General features: G+C 46.0%; 1 non-coding gene and 39 pseudogenes across 1 annotated transcript; all 40 read left to right on the top strand.

Moving 5' to 3' along the window:
- The first annotated feature begins 194 nt into the window (after nt 1-194).
- On the top strand, nt 195-313 carry LOC140291368 (5S ribosomal RNA; annotated as a pseudogene).
- Nucleotides 314-579: 266 nt separating this feature from the next.
- LOC140304278 (5S ribosomal RNA) lies at nt 580-698 on the top strand (annotated as a pseudogene).
- Nucleotides 699-967: 269 nt separating this feature from the next.
- LOC140296809 (5S ribosomal RNA) lies at nt 968-1,086 on the top strand (annotated as a pseudogene).
- A 269-nt stretch (nt 1,087-1,355) lies between these two features.
- Nucleotides 1,356-1,474, top strand: LOC140295779 (5S ribosomal RNA; annotated as a pseudogene).
- A 269-nt stretch (nt 1,475-1,743) lies between these two features.
- Nucleotides 1,744-1,862, top strand: LOC140304701 (5S ribosomal RNA; annotated as a pseudogene).
- Nucleotides 1,863-2,131: 269 nt separating this feature from the next.
- On the top strand, nt 2,132-2,250 carry LOC140293973 (5S ribosomal RNA; annotated as a pseudogene).
- Nucleotides 2,251-2,519: 269 nt separating this feature from the next.
- LOC140291366 (5S ribosomal RNA) lies at nt 2,520-2,638 on the top strand (annotated as a pseudogene).
- Nucleotides 2,639-2,904: 266 nt separating this feature from the next.
- Nucleotides 2,905-3,023, top strand: LOC140304256 (5S ribosomal RNA; annotated as a pseudogene).
- A 269-nt stretch (nt 3,024-3,292) lies between these two features.
- On the top strand, nt 3,293-3,411 carry LOC140296807 (5S ribosomal RNA; annotated as a pseudogene).
- A 269-nt stretch (nt 3,412-3,680) lies between these two features.
- LOC140295778 (5S ribosomal RNA) lies at nt 3,681-3,799 on the top strand (annotated as a pseudogene).
- A 269-nt stretch (nt 3,800-4,068) lies between these two features.
- Nucleotides 4,069-4,187, top strand: LOC140304697 (5S ribosomal RNA; annotated as a pseudogene).
- Nucleotides 4,188-4,456: 269 nt separating this feature from the next.
- Nucleotides 4,457-4,575, top strand: LOC140291365 (5S ribosomal RNA; annotated as a pseudogene).
- A 266-nt stretch (nt 4,576-4,841) lies between these two features.
- LOC140298329 (5S ribosomal RNA) lies at nt 4,842-4,960 on the top strand. Its single transcript, XR_011913987.1, has one exon. It is a non-coding gene; the product is annotated as a 5S ribosomal RNA (ribosomal RNA).
- A 269-nt stretch (nt 4,961-5,229) lies between these two features.
- LOC140296805 (5S ribosomal RNA) lies at nt 5,230-5,348 on the top strand (annotated as a pseudogene).
- Nucleotides 5,349-5,617: 269 nt separating this feature from the next.
- Nucleotides 5,618-5,736, top strand: LOC140295183 (5S ribosomal RNA; annotated as a pseudogene).
- Nucleotides 5,737-6,002: 266 nt separating this feature from the next.
- On the top strand, nt 6,003-6,121 carry LOC140299717 (5S ribosomal RNA; annotated as a pseudogene).
- Nucleotides 6,122-6,390: 269 nt separating this feature from the next.
- On the top strand, nt 6,391-6,509 carry LOC140294080 (5S ribosomal RNA; annotated as a pseudogene).
- A 269-nt stretch (nt 6,510-6,778) lies between these two features.
- LOC140306835 (5S ribosomal RNA) lies at nt 6,779-6,897 on the top strand (annotated as a pseudogene).
- A 272-nt stretch (nt 6,898-7,169) lies between these two features.
- Nucleotides 7,170-7,288, top strand: LOC140289781 (5S ribosomal RNA; annotated as a pseudogene).
- A 269-nt stretch (nt 7,289-7,557) lies between these two features.
- LOC140292404 (5S ribosomal RNA) lies at nt 7,558-7,676 on the top strand (annotated as a pseudogene).
- A 266-nt stretch (nt 7,677-7,942) lies between these two features.
- LOC140310105 (5S ribosomal RNA) lies at nt 7,943-8,061 on the top strand (annotated as a pseudogene).
- Nucleotides 8,062-8,333: 272 nt separating this feature from the next.
- LOC140292040 (5S ribosomal RNA) lies at nt 8,334-8,452 on the top strand (annotated as a pseudogene).
- A 272-nt stretch (nt 8,453-8,724) lies between these two features.
- On the top strand, nt 8,725-8,843 carry LOC140277291 (5S ribosomal RNA; annotated as a pseudogene).
- Nucleotides 8,844-9,112: 269 nt separating this feature from the next.
- LOC140292403 (5S ribosomal RNA) lies at nt 9,113-9,231 on the top strand (annotated as a pseudogene).
- Nucleotides 9,232-9,497: 266 nt separating this feature from the next.
- Nucleotides 9,498-9,616, top strand: LOC140310099 (5S ribosomal RNA; annotated as a pseudogene).
- A 272-nt stretch (nt 9,617-9,888) lies between these two features.
- Nucleotides 9,889-10,007, top strand: LOC140292039 (5S ribosomal RNA; annotated as a pseudogene).
- Nucleotides 10,008-10,276: 269 nt separating this feature from the next.
- LOC140294631 (5S ribosomal RNA) lies at nt 10,277-10,395 on the top strand (annotated as a pseudogene).
- Nucleotides 10,396-10,664: 269 nt separating this feature from the next.
- Nucleotides 10,665-10,783, top strand: LOC140284083 (5S ribosomal RNA; annotated as a pseudogene).
- A 272-nt stretch (nt 10,784-11,055) lies between these two features.
- On the top strand, nt 11,056-11,174 carry LOC140293597 (5S ribosomal RNA; annotated as a pseudogene).
- A 269-nt stretch (nt 11,175-11,443) lies between these two features.
- On the top strand, nt 11,444-11,562 carry LOC140295534 (5S ribosomal RNA; annotated as a pseudogene).
- A 272-nt stretch (nt 11,563-11,834) lies between these two features.
- LOC140286309 (5S ribosomal RNA) lies at nt 11,835-11,953 on the top strand (annotated as a pseudogene).
- Nucleotides 11,954-12,222: 269 nt separating this feature from the next.
- LOC140306831 (5S ribosomal RNA) lies at nt 12,223-12,341 on the top strand (annotated as a pseudogene).
- Nucleotides 12,342-12,608: 267 nt separating this feature from the next.
- On the top strand, nt 12,609-12,727 carry LOC140291511 (5S ribosomal RNA; annotated as a pseudogene).
- Nucleotides 12,728-12,996: 269 nt separating this feature from the next.
- Nucleotides 12,997-13,115, top strand: LOC140294132 (5S ribosomal RNA; annotated as a pseudogene).
- Nucleotides 13,116-13,381: 266 nt separating this feature from the next.
- Nucleotides 13,382-13,500, top strand: LOC140310095 (5S ribosomal RNA; annotated as a pseudogene).
- Nucleotides 13,501-13,772: 272 nt separating this feature from the next.
- LOC140292038 (5S ribosomal RNA) lies at nt 13,773-13,891 on the top strand (annotated as a pseudogene).
- Nucleotides 13,892-14,160: 269 nt separating this feature from the next.
- On the top strand, nt 14,161-14,279 carry LOC140296690 (5S ribosomal RNA; annotated as a pseudogene).
- Nucleotides 14,280-14,548: 269 nt separating this feature from the next.
- On the top strand, nt 14,549-14,667 carry LOC140284072 (5S ribosomal RNA; annotated as a pseudogene).
- Nucleotides 14,668-14,939: 272 nt separating this feature from the next.
- Nucleotides 14,940-15,058, top strand: LOC140293596 (5S ribosomal RNA; annotated as a pseudogene).
- A 269-nt stretch (nt 15,059-15,327) lies between these two features.
- LOC140295533 (5S ribosomal RNA) lies at nt 15,328-15,446 on the top strand (annotated as a pseudogene).
- The last annotated feature ends 219 nt before the right edge of the window (nt 15,447-15,665 follow it).

The raw sequence follows: 15,665 nt of genomic DNA, 5'->3' as shown, positions 1-15,665 counted from the left end.
CATCTTCATTTTCTGCTGCTTTGTTGGCAGACACGAAGTGATCTTAGAGTCTCATTTTCAGCTGGAGAAAATTATCACATCAAGGAAGAAGATGTGCCCACAACAAGTTAGCCTTTCTCTGCAATTATCTGGTTACATAGAGGAACTGTATTATTCCAGTACCTATATAATGCACATTTTTCACAGACATTGTTACTTACGGCCACACCACCCTGAATATGCCCAACCTCGTCTGATCTCAGAACCCAAGCAGGGTTGGGCCTGGTTAGTACTTGAATGGGAGACTGCTTGGGAATACCAGGTGCTGTAAGCTTTTTCTCTTCTCTCTACCACCTGCATGTCTTTTGTTGCAATGTCTGATCGCCCTGTGACACATGAGGAAGTTGGTCATCTTCAGCTTCTGCTGCTTTGTTGGCAGACACGAAGTGATATGAGAGTCTCAGTTTCAGCTGGAGAGAATAATCACGTCAGGGAAGATGTTTCCACTACTTATCAGCCTTTCTTGGCAAATATCTGGTTGCATAGAGGAACCGTATGATTCCAGTACCTATACAGTTTATATTTGTCACAGACATTGTTGCTTACGGCCACACCACCCTGAATATGCCCGACCTAGTCTGATCTTGGAAGCCATGCAGGGTTGGGCCTGGTTAGTACTTGGATGGGAGACCTCTTGGGAATACCAGGTGCTGTAAGCTTTTTCTCTTCTCTCAACCACCTGCATGTCTTTTGTTGCAACGTCTGATCACCCTGTGACACATGAGGAAGTTGGTCATCTTCAGCTGCTGCTGCTTTGTTGGCAGACACGAAGTGATCTGAGAGTCTCAGTTTCAGCTGAAGAGAATAATCACATCAGGGAAGAAGATGTGCCCACTACAAGTTAGCCTTTCTTGGCAATTATCTGGTTGCATAGAGGAACCGTATGATTCCAGTACCTATATAATGCACATTTGTCACAGACATTGTTACTTTCGGCCACACCACCCTGAATATGCCCGACCTAGTATGATCTCAGAACCCAAGCAGGTTTGGGCCTGGTTAGTACTTGAATGGGAGACCGCTTGGGAATATCAGGTGCTGTAAATTTTTTCTCTTCTCTCTACCACCTGCATGTCTTTTGTTGCAATGTCTGATCATCCTGTGACACATGAGGAAGTTGGTCATCTTCAGCTGCTGCTGCTTTGTTGGCAGACACGAAGTGATCTGAGAGTCTCAGTTTCAGCTGCAGAGAATAATCACATCAGGGAAGAAGATGTGCCCACTACAAGTTAGCCTTTCTTGGCAATTATCTGGTTGCATAGAGGAACCGTATGATTCCAGTACCTAAATAATGTACATTTGTCACAGACATTGTTACTTACGGCCACACCACCCTGAATATGCCCGACCTCGTCTGATCTCAGATCCCAAGCAGGGTTGGGCCTTGTTAGTACTTGAATGGGAGACTGCTTGGGAATGCCAGGTGCTGTAAGCTTTTTCTCTTCTCTCTACCACCTGCATGTATTTTGTTGAGAGGTCTGATCGCCCTGTGACACATGAGGAAGTTGGTCATCTTCAGCTGCTGCTGCTTTGTTGGCAGACACGAAGTGATCTGAGAGTCTCATTTTCAGCTGGAGAGAATAATCACGTCAGGGAAGAAGATGTGCCCACTATTTATCAGCCTTTCTCTGCAATTATCTGGTTATATAGAGGAAACGTATGATTCCAGTACCTATACAATTTACATTTGTCACAGACATTGTTGCTTACGGCCACACCACCCTGAATATGCCCGACCTCGTCTGATCTCGGAAGCCAAGCAGGGTTGTGCCTGGTTAGTACTTGGATGGGAGACCGCTTGGGATTATCAGGTGCTGTAAGCTTTTTCTCTTCTCTCAACCACCTGCATGTCTTTTGTTGCAACGTCTGATCACCCTGTGACACATGAGGAAGTTGGTCATCTTCATTTTCTGCTGCTTTGTTGGCAGACACGAAGTGATCTTAGAGTCTCATTTTCAGCTGGAGAAAATTATCACGTCAGGGAAGAAGATGTGCCCACTACAAGTCAGCCTTTCTCGGCAATTATCTGGTTACGTAGAGGAAGTGTATGATTCCAGTACCTATATAATGCACATTTGTCACATATATTGTTGCTTACGGCCACACCACCCTGAATAAGCCAGACTTCGTCTGATCTTGGAAGTCAAGCAGGTTTGGGCCTGGTTAGTACTTGGATGGGAGACCGCTTGGGATTATCAGGTGCTGTAAGCTTTTTCTCTTCTCTCAACCACCTGCATGTCTTTTGTTGCAACGTCTGATCACCCTGTGACACATGAGGAAGTTGGTCATCTTCATTTTCTGCTGCTTTGTTGGCAGACACGAAGTGATCTTAGAGTCTCATTTTCAGCTGGAGAAAATTATCACATCAAGGAAGAAGATGTGCCCACAACAAGTTAGCCTTTCTCTGCAATTATCTGGTTACATAGAGGAACTGTATTATTCCAGTACCTATATAATGCACATTTTTCACAGACATTGTTACTTACGGCCACACCACCCTGAATATGCCCAACCTCGTCTGATCTCAGAACCCAAGCAGGGTTGGGCCTGGTTAGTACTTGAATGGGAGACTGCTTGGGAATACCAGGTGCTGTAAGCTTTTTCTCTTCTCTCTACCACCTGCATGTCTTTTGTTGCAATGTCTGATCGCCCTGTGACACATGAGGAAGTTGGTCATCTTCAGCTGCTGCTGCTTTGTTGGCAGACACGAAGTGATCTGAGAGTCTCAGTTTCAGCTGGAGAGAATAATCACGTCAGGGAAGATGTTTCCACTACTTATCAGCCTTTCTTGGCAAATATCTGGTTGCATAGAGGAACCGTATGATTCCAGTACCTATACAGTTTATATTTGTCACAGACATTGTTGCTTACGGCCACACCACCCTGAATATGCCCGACCTAGTCTGATCTTGGAAGCCATGCAGGGTTGGGCCTGGTTAGTACTTGGATGGGAGACCTCTTGGGAATACCAGGTGCTGTAAGCTTTTTCTCTTCTCTCAACCACCTGCATGTCTTTTGTTGCAACGTCTGATCACCCTGTGACACATGAGGAAGTTGGTCATCTTCAGCTGCTGCTGCTTTGTTGGCAGACACGAAGTGATCTGAGAGTCTCAGTTTCAGCTGAAGAGAATAATCACATCAGGGAAGAAGATGTGCCCACTACAAGTTAGCCTTTCTTGGCAATTATCTGGTTGCATAGAGGAACCGTATGATTCCAGTACCTATATAATGCACATTTGTCACAGACATTGTTACTTTCGGCCACACCACCCTGAATATGCCCGACCTAGTATGATCTCAGAACCCAAGCAGGTTTGGGCCTGGTTAGTACTTGAATGGGAGACCGCTTGGGAATATCAGGTGCTGTAAATTTTTTCTCTTCTCTCTACCACCTGCATGTCTTTTGTTGCAATGTCTGATCATCCTGTGACACATGAGGAAGTTGGTCATCTTCAGCTGCTGCTGCTTTGTTGGCAGACACGAAGTGATCTGAGAGTCTCAGTTTCAGCTGCAGAGAATAATCACATCAGGGAAGAAGATGTGCCCACTACAAGTTAGCCTTTCTTGGCAATTATCTGGTTGCATAGAGGAACCGTATGATTCCAGTACCTATATAATGTACATTTGTCACAGACATTGTTACTTACGGCCACACCACCCTGAATATGCCCGACCTCGTCTGATCTCAGATCCCAAGCAGGGTTGGGCCTTGTTAGTACTTGAATGGGAGACTGCTTGGGAATGCCAGGTGCTGTAAGCTTTTTCTCTTCTCTCTACCACCTGCATGTATTTTGTTGAGAGGTCTGATCGCCCTGTGACACATGAGGAAGTTGGTCATCTTCAGCTGCTGCTGCTTTGTTGGCAGACACGAAGTGATCTGAGAGTCTCATTTTCAGCTGGAGAGAATAATCACGTCAGGGAAGAAGATGTGCCCACTATTTATCAGCCTTTCTCTGCAATTATCTGGTTATATAGAGGAAACGTATGATTCCAGTACCTATACAATTTACATTTGTCACAGACATTGTTGCTTACGGCCACACCACCCTGAATATGCCCGACCTCGTCTGATCTCGGAAGCCAAGCAGGGTTGTGCCTGGTTAGTACTTGGATGGGAGACCGCTTGGGATTATCAGGTGCTGTAAGCTTTTTCTCTTCTCTCAACCACCTGCATGTCTTTTGTTGCAACGTCTGATCACCCTGTGACACATGAGGAAGTTGGTCATCTTCATTTTCTGCTGCTTTGTTGGCAGACACGAAGTGATCTTAGAGTCTCATTTTCAGCTGGAGAAAATTATCACGTCAGGGAACAAGATGTGCCCACTACATATCAGCCTTTCTTGGCAATTATCTGGTTGCATAGAGGAACTGTATGATTCCAGTACCTATATAATGCACATTTGTCACAGACATTGTTACTTACGGCCACACCACCCTGAATATGCCCAACCTCGTCTGATCTCAGAACCCAAGCAGGGTTGGGCCTGGTTAGTACTTGAATGGGAGACTGCTTGGGAATACCAGGTGCTGTAAGCTTTTTCTCTTCTCTCTACCACCTGCATGTCTTTTGTTGCAATGTCTGATCGCCCTGTGACACATGAGGAAGTTGGTCATCTTCAGCTGCTGCTGCTTTGTTGGCAGACACGAAGTGATATGAGAGTCTCAGTTTCAGCTGGAGAGAATAATCACGTCAGGGAAGATGTTTCCACTACTTATCAGCCTTTCTTGGCAAATATCTGGTTGCATAGAGGAACCGTATGATTCCAGTACCTATACAGTTTATATTTGTCACAGACATTGTTGCTTACGGCCACACCACCCTGAATATGCCCGACCTCGTCTGATCTTGGAAGCCATGCAGGGTTGGGCCTGGTTAGTACTTGGATGGGAGACCTCTTGGGAATACCAGGTGCTGTAAGCTTTTTCTCTTCTCTCAACCACCTGCATGTCTTTTGTTGCAACGTCTGATCACCCTGTGACACATGAGGAAGTTGGTCATCTTCAGCTGCTGCTGCTTTGTTGGCAGACACGAAGTGATCTGAGAGTCTCAGTTTCAGCTGAAGAGAATAATCACATCAGGGAAGAAGATGTGCCCACTACAAGTTAGCCTTTCTTGGCAATTATCTGGTTGCATAGAGGAACCGTATGATTCCAGTACCTATATAATGCACATTTGTCACAGACATTGTTACTTTCGGCCACACCACCCTGAATATGCCCGACCTAGTATGATCTCAGAACCCAAGCAGGTTTGGGCCTGGTTAGTACTTGAATGGGAGACCGCTTGGGAATATCAGGTGCTGTAAATTTTTTCTCTTCTCTCTACCACCTGCATGTCTTTTGTTGCAATGTCTGATCATCCTGTGACACATGAGGAAGTTGGTCATCTTCAGCTGCTGCTGCTTTGTTGGCAGACACGAAGTGATCTGAGAGTCTCAGTTTCAGCTGCAGAGAATAATCACATCAGGGAAGAAGATGTGCCCACTACAAGTTAGCCTTTCTTGGCAATTATCTGGTTGCATAGAGGAACCGTATGATTCCAGTACCTATATAATGTACATTTGTCACAGACATTGTTACTTACGGCCACACCACCCTGAATATGCCCGACCTCGTCTGATCTCAGATCCCAAGCAGGGTTGGGCCTTGTTAGTACTTGAATGGGAGACTGCTTGGGAATACCAGGTGCTGTAAATTTTTTCTCTTCTCTCTACCACCTGCATGTCTTTTGTTGCAATGTCTGATCGCCCTGTGACACATGAGGAAGTTGGTGATCTTCAGCTGCTGCTGCTTTGTTGGCAGACACGAAGTGATATGAGAGTCTCAGTTTCAGCTGGAGAGAATAATCACGTCAGGGAAGATGTTTCCACTACTTATCAGCCTTTCTTGGCAATTATCTGGTTGCATAGATGAACCGTATGATTCCAGTACCTATACAGTTTATATTTGTCACAGACATTGTTGCTTACGGCCACACCACCCTGAATATGCCCAACCTCGTCTGATCTTGGAAGCCAAGCAGGGTTGGGCCTGGTTAGTACTTGGATGGAAGACCTCTTGGGAATACCAGGTGCTTTAAGCTTTTTCTCTTCTCTCTACCACCTGCATGTCTTTTGTTGCAACGTCTGATCACCCTGTGACACATGAGGAAGGTGGTCATCTTCAGCTGCTGCTGCTTTGTTGGCAGACACGAAGTGATCTGAGAGTCTCATTTTCAGCTGGAGAAAATTATTACGTCAGGGAACAAGATGTGCCCACTACATATCAGCCTTTCTCGGCAATTATCTTGTTACATAGAGGAACCATATGATTCCATTACCTATATAATGCACATTTGTCACAGAGATTGTTGCTTACGGCCAAGCCACCCTGAATATGTCTGACCTCGTCTGCTCTCAGAAGCCAAGGAGGGTTGGGCCTGGTTAGTACTTGGATGAGAGACCGCTTGGGAATACCAGATGCTGTAAGCTTTTTCTCTTCTCTCTACCACCTGCATGTCTTTTGTTGCAACGTCTGATCACCCTGTGACACATGAGGAAGTTGGTCATCTTCAGCTGCTGCTGCTTTGGTAGCAGACACAAAGTGATCTGAGAGTCTCAGTTTCAGCTGCAGAGAATAATCACGTCAGGGAAGAAGATGTGCCCAGTACACATCAGCCTTTCTCGGAAATTAACTGGTTGCATAGAGGAACCGTATGATTCCAGTACCTATATAATGCACATTTGTCAGAGACATTGTTGCTTACGGCCACACCACCCTGAACATGCCCGACCTCGTCTGATCTCGGAAGCCAAGGAGGGTTGGGCCTGGTTAGTACTTGGATGGAAGACCTCTTGGGAATACCAGGTGCTTTAAGCTTTTTCTCTTCTCTCTACCACCTGCATGTCTTTTGTTGCAACGTCTGATCACCCTGTGACACATGAGGAAGTTGGTCATCTTCAGCAGCTGCTGCTGCTTTGTTGGCAGACACGAAGTGATCTGAGAGTCTCAGTTTCAGCTGCAGAGAATGATCACATCAGGGAAGAAGATGTGCCCATAACAAGTGAGCCTTTCTCGGAAATTATCTGGTTACATAGAGGAAGTGTATGATTCCAGTTCTTATATAATGCACATTTGTCACTGAAATTGTTCCTTACGGCCACACCACCCTGAATATGCCCGACCTCGTCTGATCTCGGAAGCCAAGGAGGGTTGGGCCTGGTTAGTACTTCAATGGGAGACTGCTTGGGAATAACAGGTGCTGTAAGCGTTTTCTCTTCTCTCTACCACCTGCATGTCTTTTGTTGCAACGTCTGATCACCCTGTGACACATGAGGAAGTTGGTCATCTTCAGCTGCTGCTGCTTTGTTGGCAGACACGAAGTGATCTGAGAGTCTCAGTTTCAGCTGCAGAGAATAATCACATCAGGGAAGAAGATGTGCCCACTACAAGTTAGCCTTTCTTGGCAATTATCTGGTTGCATAGAGGAACCGTATGATTCCAGTACCTATATAATGCACATTTGTCACAGACATTGTTACTTACGGCCACACCACCCTGAATATGCCCGACCTCGTCTGATCTCAGAACCCAAGCAGGGTTGGGCCTTGTTAGTACTTGAATGGGAGACTGCTTGGGAATACCAGGTGCTGTAAATTTTTTCTCTTCTCTCTACCACCTGCATGTCTTTTGTTGCAATGTCTGATCGCCCTGTGACACATGAGGAAGTTGATCATCTTCAGCTGCTGCTGCTTTGTTGGCAGACACGAAGTGATATGAGAGTCTCAGTTTCAGCTGGAGAGAATAATCACGTCAGGGAAGATGTTTCCACTACTTATCAGCCTTTCTTGGCAATTATCTGGTTGCATAGAGGAACCGTATGATTCCAGTACCTATACAGTTTATATTTGTCACAGACATTGTTGCTTACGGCCACACCACTCTGAATATGCCCGACCTCTTCTGATCTTGGAAGCCAAGCAGGGTTGGGCCTGGTTAGTACTTGGATGGGAGACAGCTTGGGAATACCAGGTGCTGTAAGCTTTTTCTCTTCTCTCAACCACCTGCATGTCTTTTGTTGCAACGTCTGATCACCCTGTGACACATGAGGAAGTTGGTCATCTTCAGCAGCTGCTGCTGCTTTGTTGGCAGACACGAAGTGATCTTAGAGTCTCATTTTCAGCTGGAGAAAATTATCACGTCAGGGAACAAGATGTGCCCACTACATATCAGCCTTTCTCGGCAATTATCTTGTTACATAGAGGAACCATATGATTCCATTGCCTATATAATGCACATTTGTCACAGAGATTGTTGCTTACGGCCAAACCACCCTGAATATGTCTGACCTCGTCTGCTCTCAGAAGCCAAGGTGGGTTGGGCCTGGTTAGTACTTGGATGGAAGACCTCTTGGGAATACCAGGTGCTTTAAGCTTTTTCTCTTCTCTCTACCACCTGCATGTCTTTTGTTGCAACGTCTGATCACCCTGTGACACATGAGGAAGTTGGTCATCTTCAGCAGCTGCTGCTGCTTTGTTGGCAGACACGAAGTGATCTGAGAGTCTCAGTTTCAGCTGCAGAGAATGATCACATCAGGGAAGAAGATGTGCCCATAACAAGTGAGCCTTTCTCGGAAATTATCTGGTTACATAGAGGAAGTGTATGATTCCAGTTCTTATATAATGCACATTTGTCACTGAAATTGTTCCTTACGGCCACACCACCCTGAATATGCCCGACCTCGTCTGATCTCGGAAGCCAAGGAGGGTTGGGCCTGGTTAGTACTTCAATGGGAGACTGCTTGGGAATACCAGGTGCTGTAAGCGTTTTCTCTTCTCTCTACCACCTGCATGTCTTTTGTTGCAACGTCTGATCACCCTGTGACACATGAGGAAGTTGGTCATCTTCAGCTGCTGCTGCTTTGTTGGCAGACACGAAGTGATCTGAGAGTCTCAGTTTCAGCTGCAGAGAATAATCACATCAGGGAAGAAGATGTGCCCACTACAAGTTAGCCTTTCTTGGCAATTATCTGGTTGCATAGAGGAACCGTATGATTCCAGTACCTATATAATGCACATTTGTCACAGACATTGTTACTTACGGCCACACCACCCTGAATATGCCCGACCTCGTCTGATCTCAGAACCCAAGCAGGGTTGGGCCTTGTTAGTACTTGAATGGGAGACTGCTTGGGAATACCAGGTGCTGTAAATTTTTTCTCTTCTCTCTACCACCTGCATGTCTTTTGTTGCAATGTCTGATCGCCCTGTGACACATGAGGAAGTTGATCATCTTCAGCTGCTGCTGCTTTGTTGGCAGACACGAAGTGATATGAGAGTCTCAGTTTCAGCTGGAGAGAATAATCACGTCAGGGAAGATGTTTCCACTACTTATCAGCCTTTCTTGGCAATTATCTGGTTGCATAGAGGAACCGTATGATTCCAGTACCTATACAGTTTATATTTGTCACAGACATTGTTGCTTACGGCCACACCACTCTGAATATGCCCGACCTCTTCTGATCTTGGAAGCCAAGCAGGGTTGGGCCTGGTTAGTACTTGGATGGGAGACAGCTTGGGAATACCAGGTGCTGTAAGCTTTTTCTCTTCTCTCAACCACCTGCATGTCTTTTGTTGCAACGTCTGATCACCCTGTGACACATGAGGAAGTTGGTCATCTTCAGCAGCTGCTGCTGCTTTGTTGGCAGACACGAAGTGATCTTAGAGTCTCATTTTCAGCTGGAGAAAATTATCACGTCAGGGAACAAGATGTGCCCACTACATATCAGCCTTTCTCGGCAATTATCTTGTTACATAGAGGAACCATATGATTCCATTGCCTATATAATGCACATTTGTCACAGAGATTGTTGCTTACGGCCAAACCACCCTGAATATGTCTGACCTCGTCTGCTCTCAGAAGCCAAGGTGGGTTGGGCCTGGTTAGTACTTGGATGGAAGACCTCTTGGGAATACCAGGTGCTTTAAGCTTTTTCTCTTCTCTCTACCACCTGCATGTCTTTTGTTGCAACGTCTGATCACCCTGTGACACATGAGGAAGGTGGTCATCTTCAGCTGCTGCTGCTTTGTTGGCAGACACGAAGTGATCTGAGAGTCTCATTTTCAGCTGGAGAAAATTATCACGTCAGGGAACAAGATGTGCCCACTACATATCAGCCTTTCTCGGCAATTATCTTGTTACATAGAGGAACCATATGATTCCATTGCCTATATAATGCACATTTGTCACAGAGATTGTTGCTTACGGCCAAACCACCCTGAATATGTCTGACCTCGTCTGCTTTCAGAAGCCAAGGAGGGTTGGGCCTGGTTAGTACTTGGATGAGAGACCGCTTGGGAATACCAGATGCTGTAAGCTTTTTCTCTTCTCTCTACCACCTGCATGTCTTTTGTTGCAACGTCTGATCACCCTGTGACACATGAGGAAGTTGGTCATCTTCAGCTGCTGCTGCTTTGTTGGCAGACACAAAGTGATCTGAGAGTCTCAGTTTCAGCTGCAGAGAATAATCACGTCAGGGAAGAAGATGTGCCCAGTACACATCAGCCTTTCTCGGAAATTAACTGGTTGCATAGACGAACCGTATGATTCCAGTACCTATATAATGCACATTTGTCAGAGACATTGTTGCTTACGGCCACACCACCCTGAACATGCCCGACCTCGTCTGATCTCGGAAGCCAAGGAGTGTTGGGCCTGGTTAGTACTTGGATGGAAGACCTCTTGGGAATACCAGGTGCTTTAAGCTTTTTCTCTTCTCTCTACCACCTGCATGTCTTTTGTTGCAACGTCTGATCACCCTATGACACATGAGGAAGTTGGTCATCTTCAGCAGCTGCTGCTGCTTTGTTGGCAGACACGAAGTGATCTGAGAGTCTCAGTTTCATCTGCAGAGAATGATCACATCAGGGAAGAAGATGTGCCCATAACAAGTGAGCCTTTCTCGGAAATTATCTGGTTACATAGAGGAAGTGTATGATTCCAGTACTTATATAATGCACATTTGTCACAGAAATTGTTCCTTACGGCCACACCACCCTGAATATGCCCGACCTCGTCTGATCTCGGAAGCCAAGGAGGGTTGGGCCTGGTTAGTACTTCAATGCGAGACTGCTTGGGAATACCAGGTGCTGTAAGCGTTTTCTCTTCTCTCTACAACCTGCATGTCTTTTGTTGCAACGTCTGATCACCCTGTGACACATGAGGAAGTTGGTCATCTTCAGCTGCTGCTGCTTTGTTTGAAGACACGAAGTGATCTGAGAGTCTCAGTTTCAGCTGAAGAGAATAATCACGTCAGGGAAGAAGATGTGCCCACTACACATCAGCCTTTCTCAGCAATTATCTGGTTACATAGACGAACCGTATGATTCCTGTACTTATATAATGCACATTTGTCACAGACATTGTTGCTTACGGCCACACCACCCTCAATATGCCTGACCTCGTCTGATCTCGGAAGCCAAGCAGGGTTGGGCCTGGTTAGTACCTGGGTGGGAGACCGCTTGAAAATACCATTTGCTGTAAGCTTTTTCTCTTCTCTCTACAACCTGCATGTCTTTTGTTGCAACGTCTGATCACCCTGTGACACATGAGGAAGTTGGTCATCTTGAGCTGCTGCTGCTGCTTTGTTGGCAGACATGAAGTGATCTGAGAGTCTCAGTTTCAGCTCCAGAGAATAATCACATCAAGGTGGAAGATGTGCCCACTAAGAGTCAGCCTTTCTCGGCAATTATCTGGTTACATAGAGGAAGTGTATGATTCCAGTACCTATATAATACACATTTGTACCAGATATTGTTGCTTACCGCCACACCACCCTGAATAAGCTCGACCTCGTCTGATCTCGGAAGCCAAGCAGGGTTGGGCCTGGTTAGTTCTTGAATGGGAGACCGCTTGCGAATACCAGGTGCTGTAAGCTTTCTCTCTTCTCTCTACCACCTGCATGTCTTTTGTTGCAACGTCTGATCACCCTGTGACACATGAGGAAGTTGGTCATCTTCAGCTTCTGCTGCTTTGTTGGCAGACACGAAGTGATCTGAGAGTCTCAGTTTCAGCTGAAGAGAATGATCACATCAAGAAGGAAGATGTGCCCACTAAGAGTCAGCCTTTCTCGGCAATTATCTGGTTACATAGAGGAAGTGTATGATTCCAGTACCTATATAATGCACATTTGTCAGAGACATTGTTGCTTACGGCCACACCACCCTGAACATGCCCGACCTCGTCTGATCTCGGAAGCCAAGGAGGGTTGGGCCTGGTTAGTACTTGGATGGAAGACCTCTTGGGAATACCAGGTGCTTTAAGCTTTTTCTCTTCTCTCTACCACCTGCATGTCTTTTGTTGCAACGTCTGATCACCCTGTGACACATGAGGAAGGTGGTCATCTTCAGCTGCTGCTGCTTTGTTGGCAGACACGAAGTGATCTGAGAGTCTCATTTTCAGCTGGAGAAAATTATCACGTCAGGGAACAAGATGTGCCCACTACATATCAGCCTTTCTCGGCAATTATCTTGTTACAGAGGAACCATATGATTCCATTGCCTATATAATGCACATTTGTCACAGAGATTGTTGCTTACGGCCAAACCACCCTGAATATGTCTGACCTCGTCTGCTCTCAGAAGCCAAGGAGGGTTGGGCCTGGTTAGTACTTGGATGAGAGACCGCTTGGGAATACCAGATGCTGTAAGCTTTTTCTCTTCTCTCTACCACCTGCATGTCTTTTGTTGCAACGTCTGATCACCCTGTGACACATGAGGAAGTTGGTCATCTTCAGCTGCTGCTGCTTTGTTGGCAGACACAAAGTGATCTGAGAGTCTCAGTTTCAGCTGCAGAGAATAATCACGTCAGGGAAGAAGATGTGCCCAGTACACATCAGCCTTTCTCGGAAATTAACTGGTTGCATAGAGGAACCGTATGATTCCAGTACCTATATAATGCACATTTGTCAGAGACATTGTTGCTTACGGCCACACCACCCTGAATATGCCCGACCTCGTCTGATCTCAGAACCCAAGCAGGGTTGGGCCTTGTTAGTACTTGAATGGGAGACTGCTTGGGAATACCAGGTGCTGTAAATTTTTTCTCTTCTCTCTACCACCTGCATGTCTTTTGTTGCAATGTCTGATCGCCCTGTGACACATGAGGAAGTTGATCATCTTCAGCTGCTGCTGCTTTGTTGGCAGACACGAAGTGATATGAGAGTCTCAGTTTCAGCTGGAGAGAATAATCACGTCAGGGAAGATGTTTCCACTACTTATCAGCCTTTCTTGGCAATTATCTGGTTGCATAGAGGAACCGTATGATTCCAGTACCTATACAGTTTATATTTGTCACAGACATTGTTGCTTACGGCCACACCACTCTGAATATGCCCGACCTCTTCTGATCTTGGAAGCCAAGCAGGGTTGGGCCTGGTTAGTACTTGGATGGGAGACAGCTTGGGAATACCAGGTGCTGTAAGCTTTTTCTCTTCTCTCAACCACCTGCATGTCTTTTGTTGCAACGTCTGATCACCCTGTGACACATGAGGAAGTTGGTCATCTTCAGCAGCTGCTGCTGCTTTGTTGGCAGACACGAAGTGATCTTAGAGTCTCATTTTCAGCTGGAGAAAATTATCACGTCAGGGAAGAAGATGTGCCCACTACATATCAGCCTTTCTCGGCAATTATCTTGTTACATAGAGGAACCATATGATTCCATTGCCTATATAATGCACATTTGTCACAGAGATTGTTGCTTACGGCCAAACCACCCTGAATATGTCTGACCTCGTCTGCTCTCAGAAGCCAAGGTGGGTTGGGCCTGGTTAGTACTTGGATGGAAGACCTCTTGGGAATACCAGGTGCTTTAAGCTTTTTCTCTTCTCTCTACCACCTGCATGTCTTTTGTTGCAACGTCTGATCACCCTGTGACACATGAGGAAGGTGGTCATCTTCAGCTGCTGCTGCTTTGTTGGCAGACACGAAGTGATCTGAGAGTCTCATTTTCAGCTGGAGAAAATTATCACGTCAGGGAACAAGATGTGCCCACTACATATCAGCCTTTCTCGGCAATTATCTTGTTACATAGAGGAACCATATGATTCCATTGCCTATATAATGCACATTTGTCACAGAGATTGTTGCTTACGGCCAAACCACCCTGAATATGTCTGACCTCGTCTATTTTCAGAAGCCAAGGAGGGTTGGGCCTGGTTAGTACTTGGATGAGAGACCGCTTGGGAATACCAGATGCTGTAAGCTTTTTCTCTTCTCTCTACCACCTGCATGTCTTTTGTTGCAACGTCTGATCACCCTGTGACACATGAGGAAGTTGGTCATCTTCAGCTGCTGCTGCTTTGTTGGCAGACACAAAGTGATCTGAGAGTCTCAGTTTCAGCTGCAGAGAATAATCACGTCAGGGAAGAAGATGTGCCCAGTACACATCAGCCTTTCTCGGAAATTAACTGGTTGCATAGAGGAACCGTATGATTCCAGTACCTATATAATGCACATTTGTCAGAGACATTGTTGCTTACGGCCACACCACCCTGAACATGCCCGACCTCGTCTGATCTCGGAAGCCAAGGAGTGTTGGGCCTGGTTAGTACTTGGATGGAAGACCTCTTGGGAATACCAGGTGCTTTAAGCTTTTTCTCTTCTCTCTACCACCTGCATGTCTTTTGTTGCAACGTCTGATCACCCTATGACACATGAGGAAGTTGGTCATCTTCAGCAGCTGCTGCTGCTTTGTTGGCAGACACGAAGTGATCTGAGAGTCTCAGTTTCATCTGCAGAGAATGATCACATCAGGGAAGAAGATGTGCCCATAACAAGTGAGCCTTTCTCGGAAATTATCTGGTTACATAGAGGAAGTGTATGATTCCAGTACTTATATAATGCACATTTGTCACAGAAATTGTTCCTTACGGCCACACCACCCTGAATATGCCCGACCTCGTCTGATCTCGGAAGCCAAGGAGGGTTGGGCCTGGTTAGTACTTCAATGCGAGACTGCTTGGGAATACCAGGTGCTGTAAGCGTTTTCTCTTCTCTCTACAACCTGCATGTCTTTTGTTGCAACGTCTGATCACCCTGTGACACATGAGGAAGTTGGTCATCTTCAGCTGCTGCTGCTTTGTTTGAAGACACGAAGTGATCTGAGAGTCTCAGTTTCAGCTGAAGAGAATAATCACGTCAGGGAAGAAGATGTGCCCACTACACATCAGCCTTTCTCAGCAATTATCTGGTTACATAGACGAACCGTATGATTCCTGTACTTATATAATGCACATTTGTCACAGACATTGTTGCTTACGGCCACACCACCCTCAATATGCCTGACCTCGTCTGATCTCGGAAGCCAAGCAGGGTTGGGCCTGGTTAGTACCTGGGTGGGAGACCGCTTGAAAATACCATTTGCTGTAAGCTTTTTCTCTTCTCTCTACAACCTGCATGTCTTTTGTTGCAACGTCTGATCACCCTGTGACACATGAGGAAGTTGGTCATCTTCAGCTGCTGCTGCTGCTTTGTTGGCAGACATGAAGTGATCTGAGAGTCTCAGTTTCAGCTCCAGAGAATAATCACATCAAGGTGGAAGATGTGCCCACTAAGAGTCAGCCTTTCTCGGCAATTATCTGGTTACATAGA

The sequence above is a fragment of the Leuresthes tenuis genome, unplaced genomic scaffold (genome assembly GCF_036924035.1).
Source record: "Leuresthes tenuis unplaced genomic scaffold, fLeuTen1.0.hap1 SCAF_1, whole genome shotgun sequence".
Taxonomy (NCBI): domain Eukaryota; kingdom Metazoa; phylum Chordata; class Actinopteri; order Atheriniformes; family Atherinopsidae; genus Leuresthes; species Leuresthes tenuis.
This window is presented reverse-complemented; position numbering and strand designations above follow the sequence as displayed.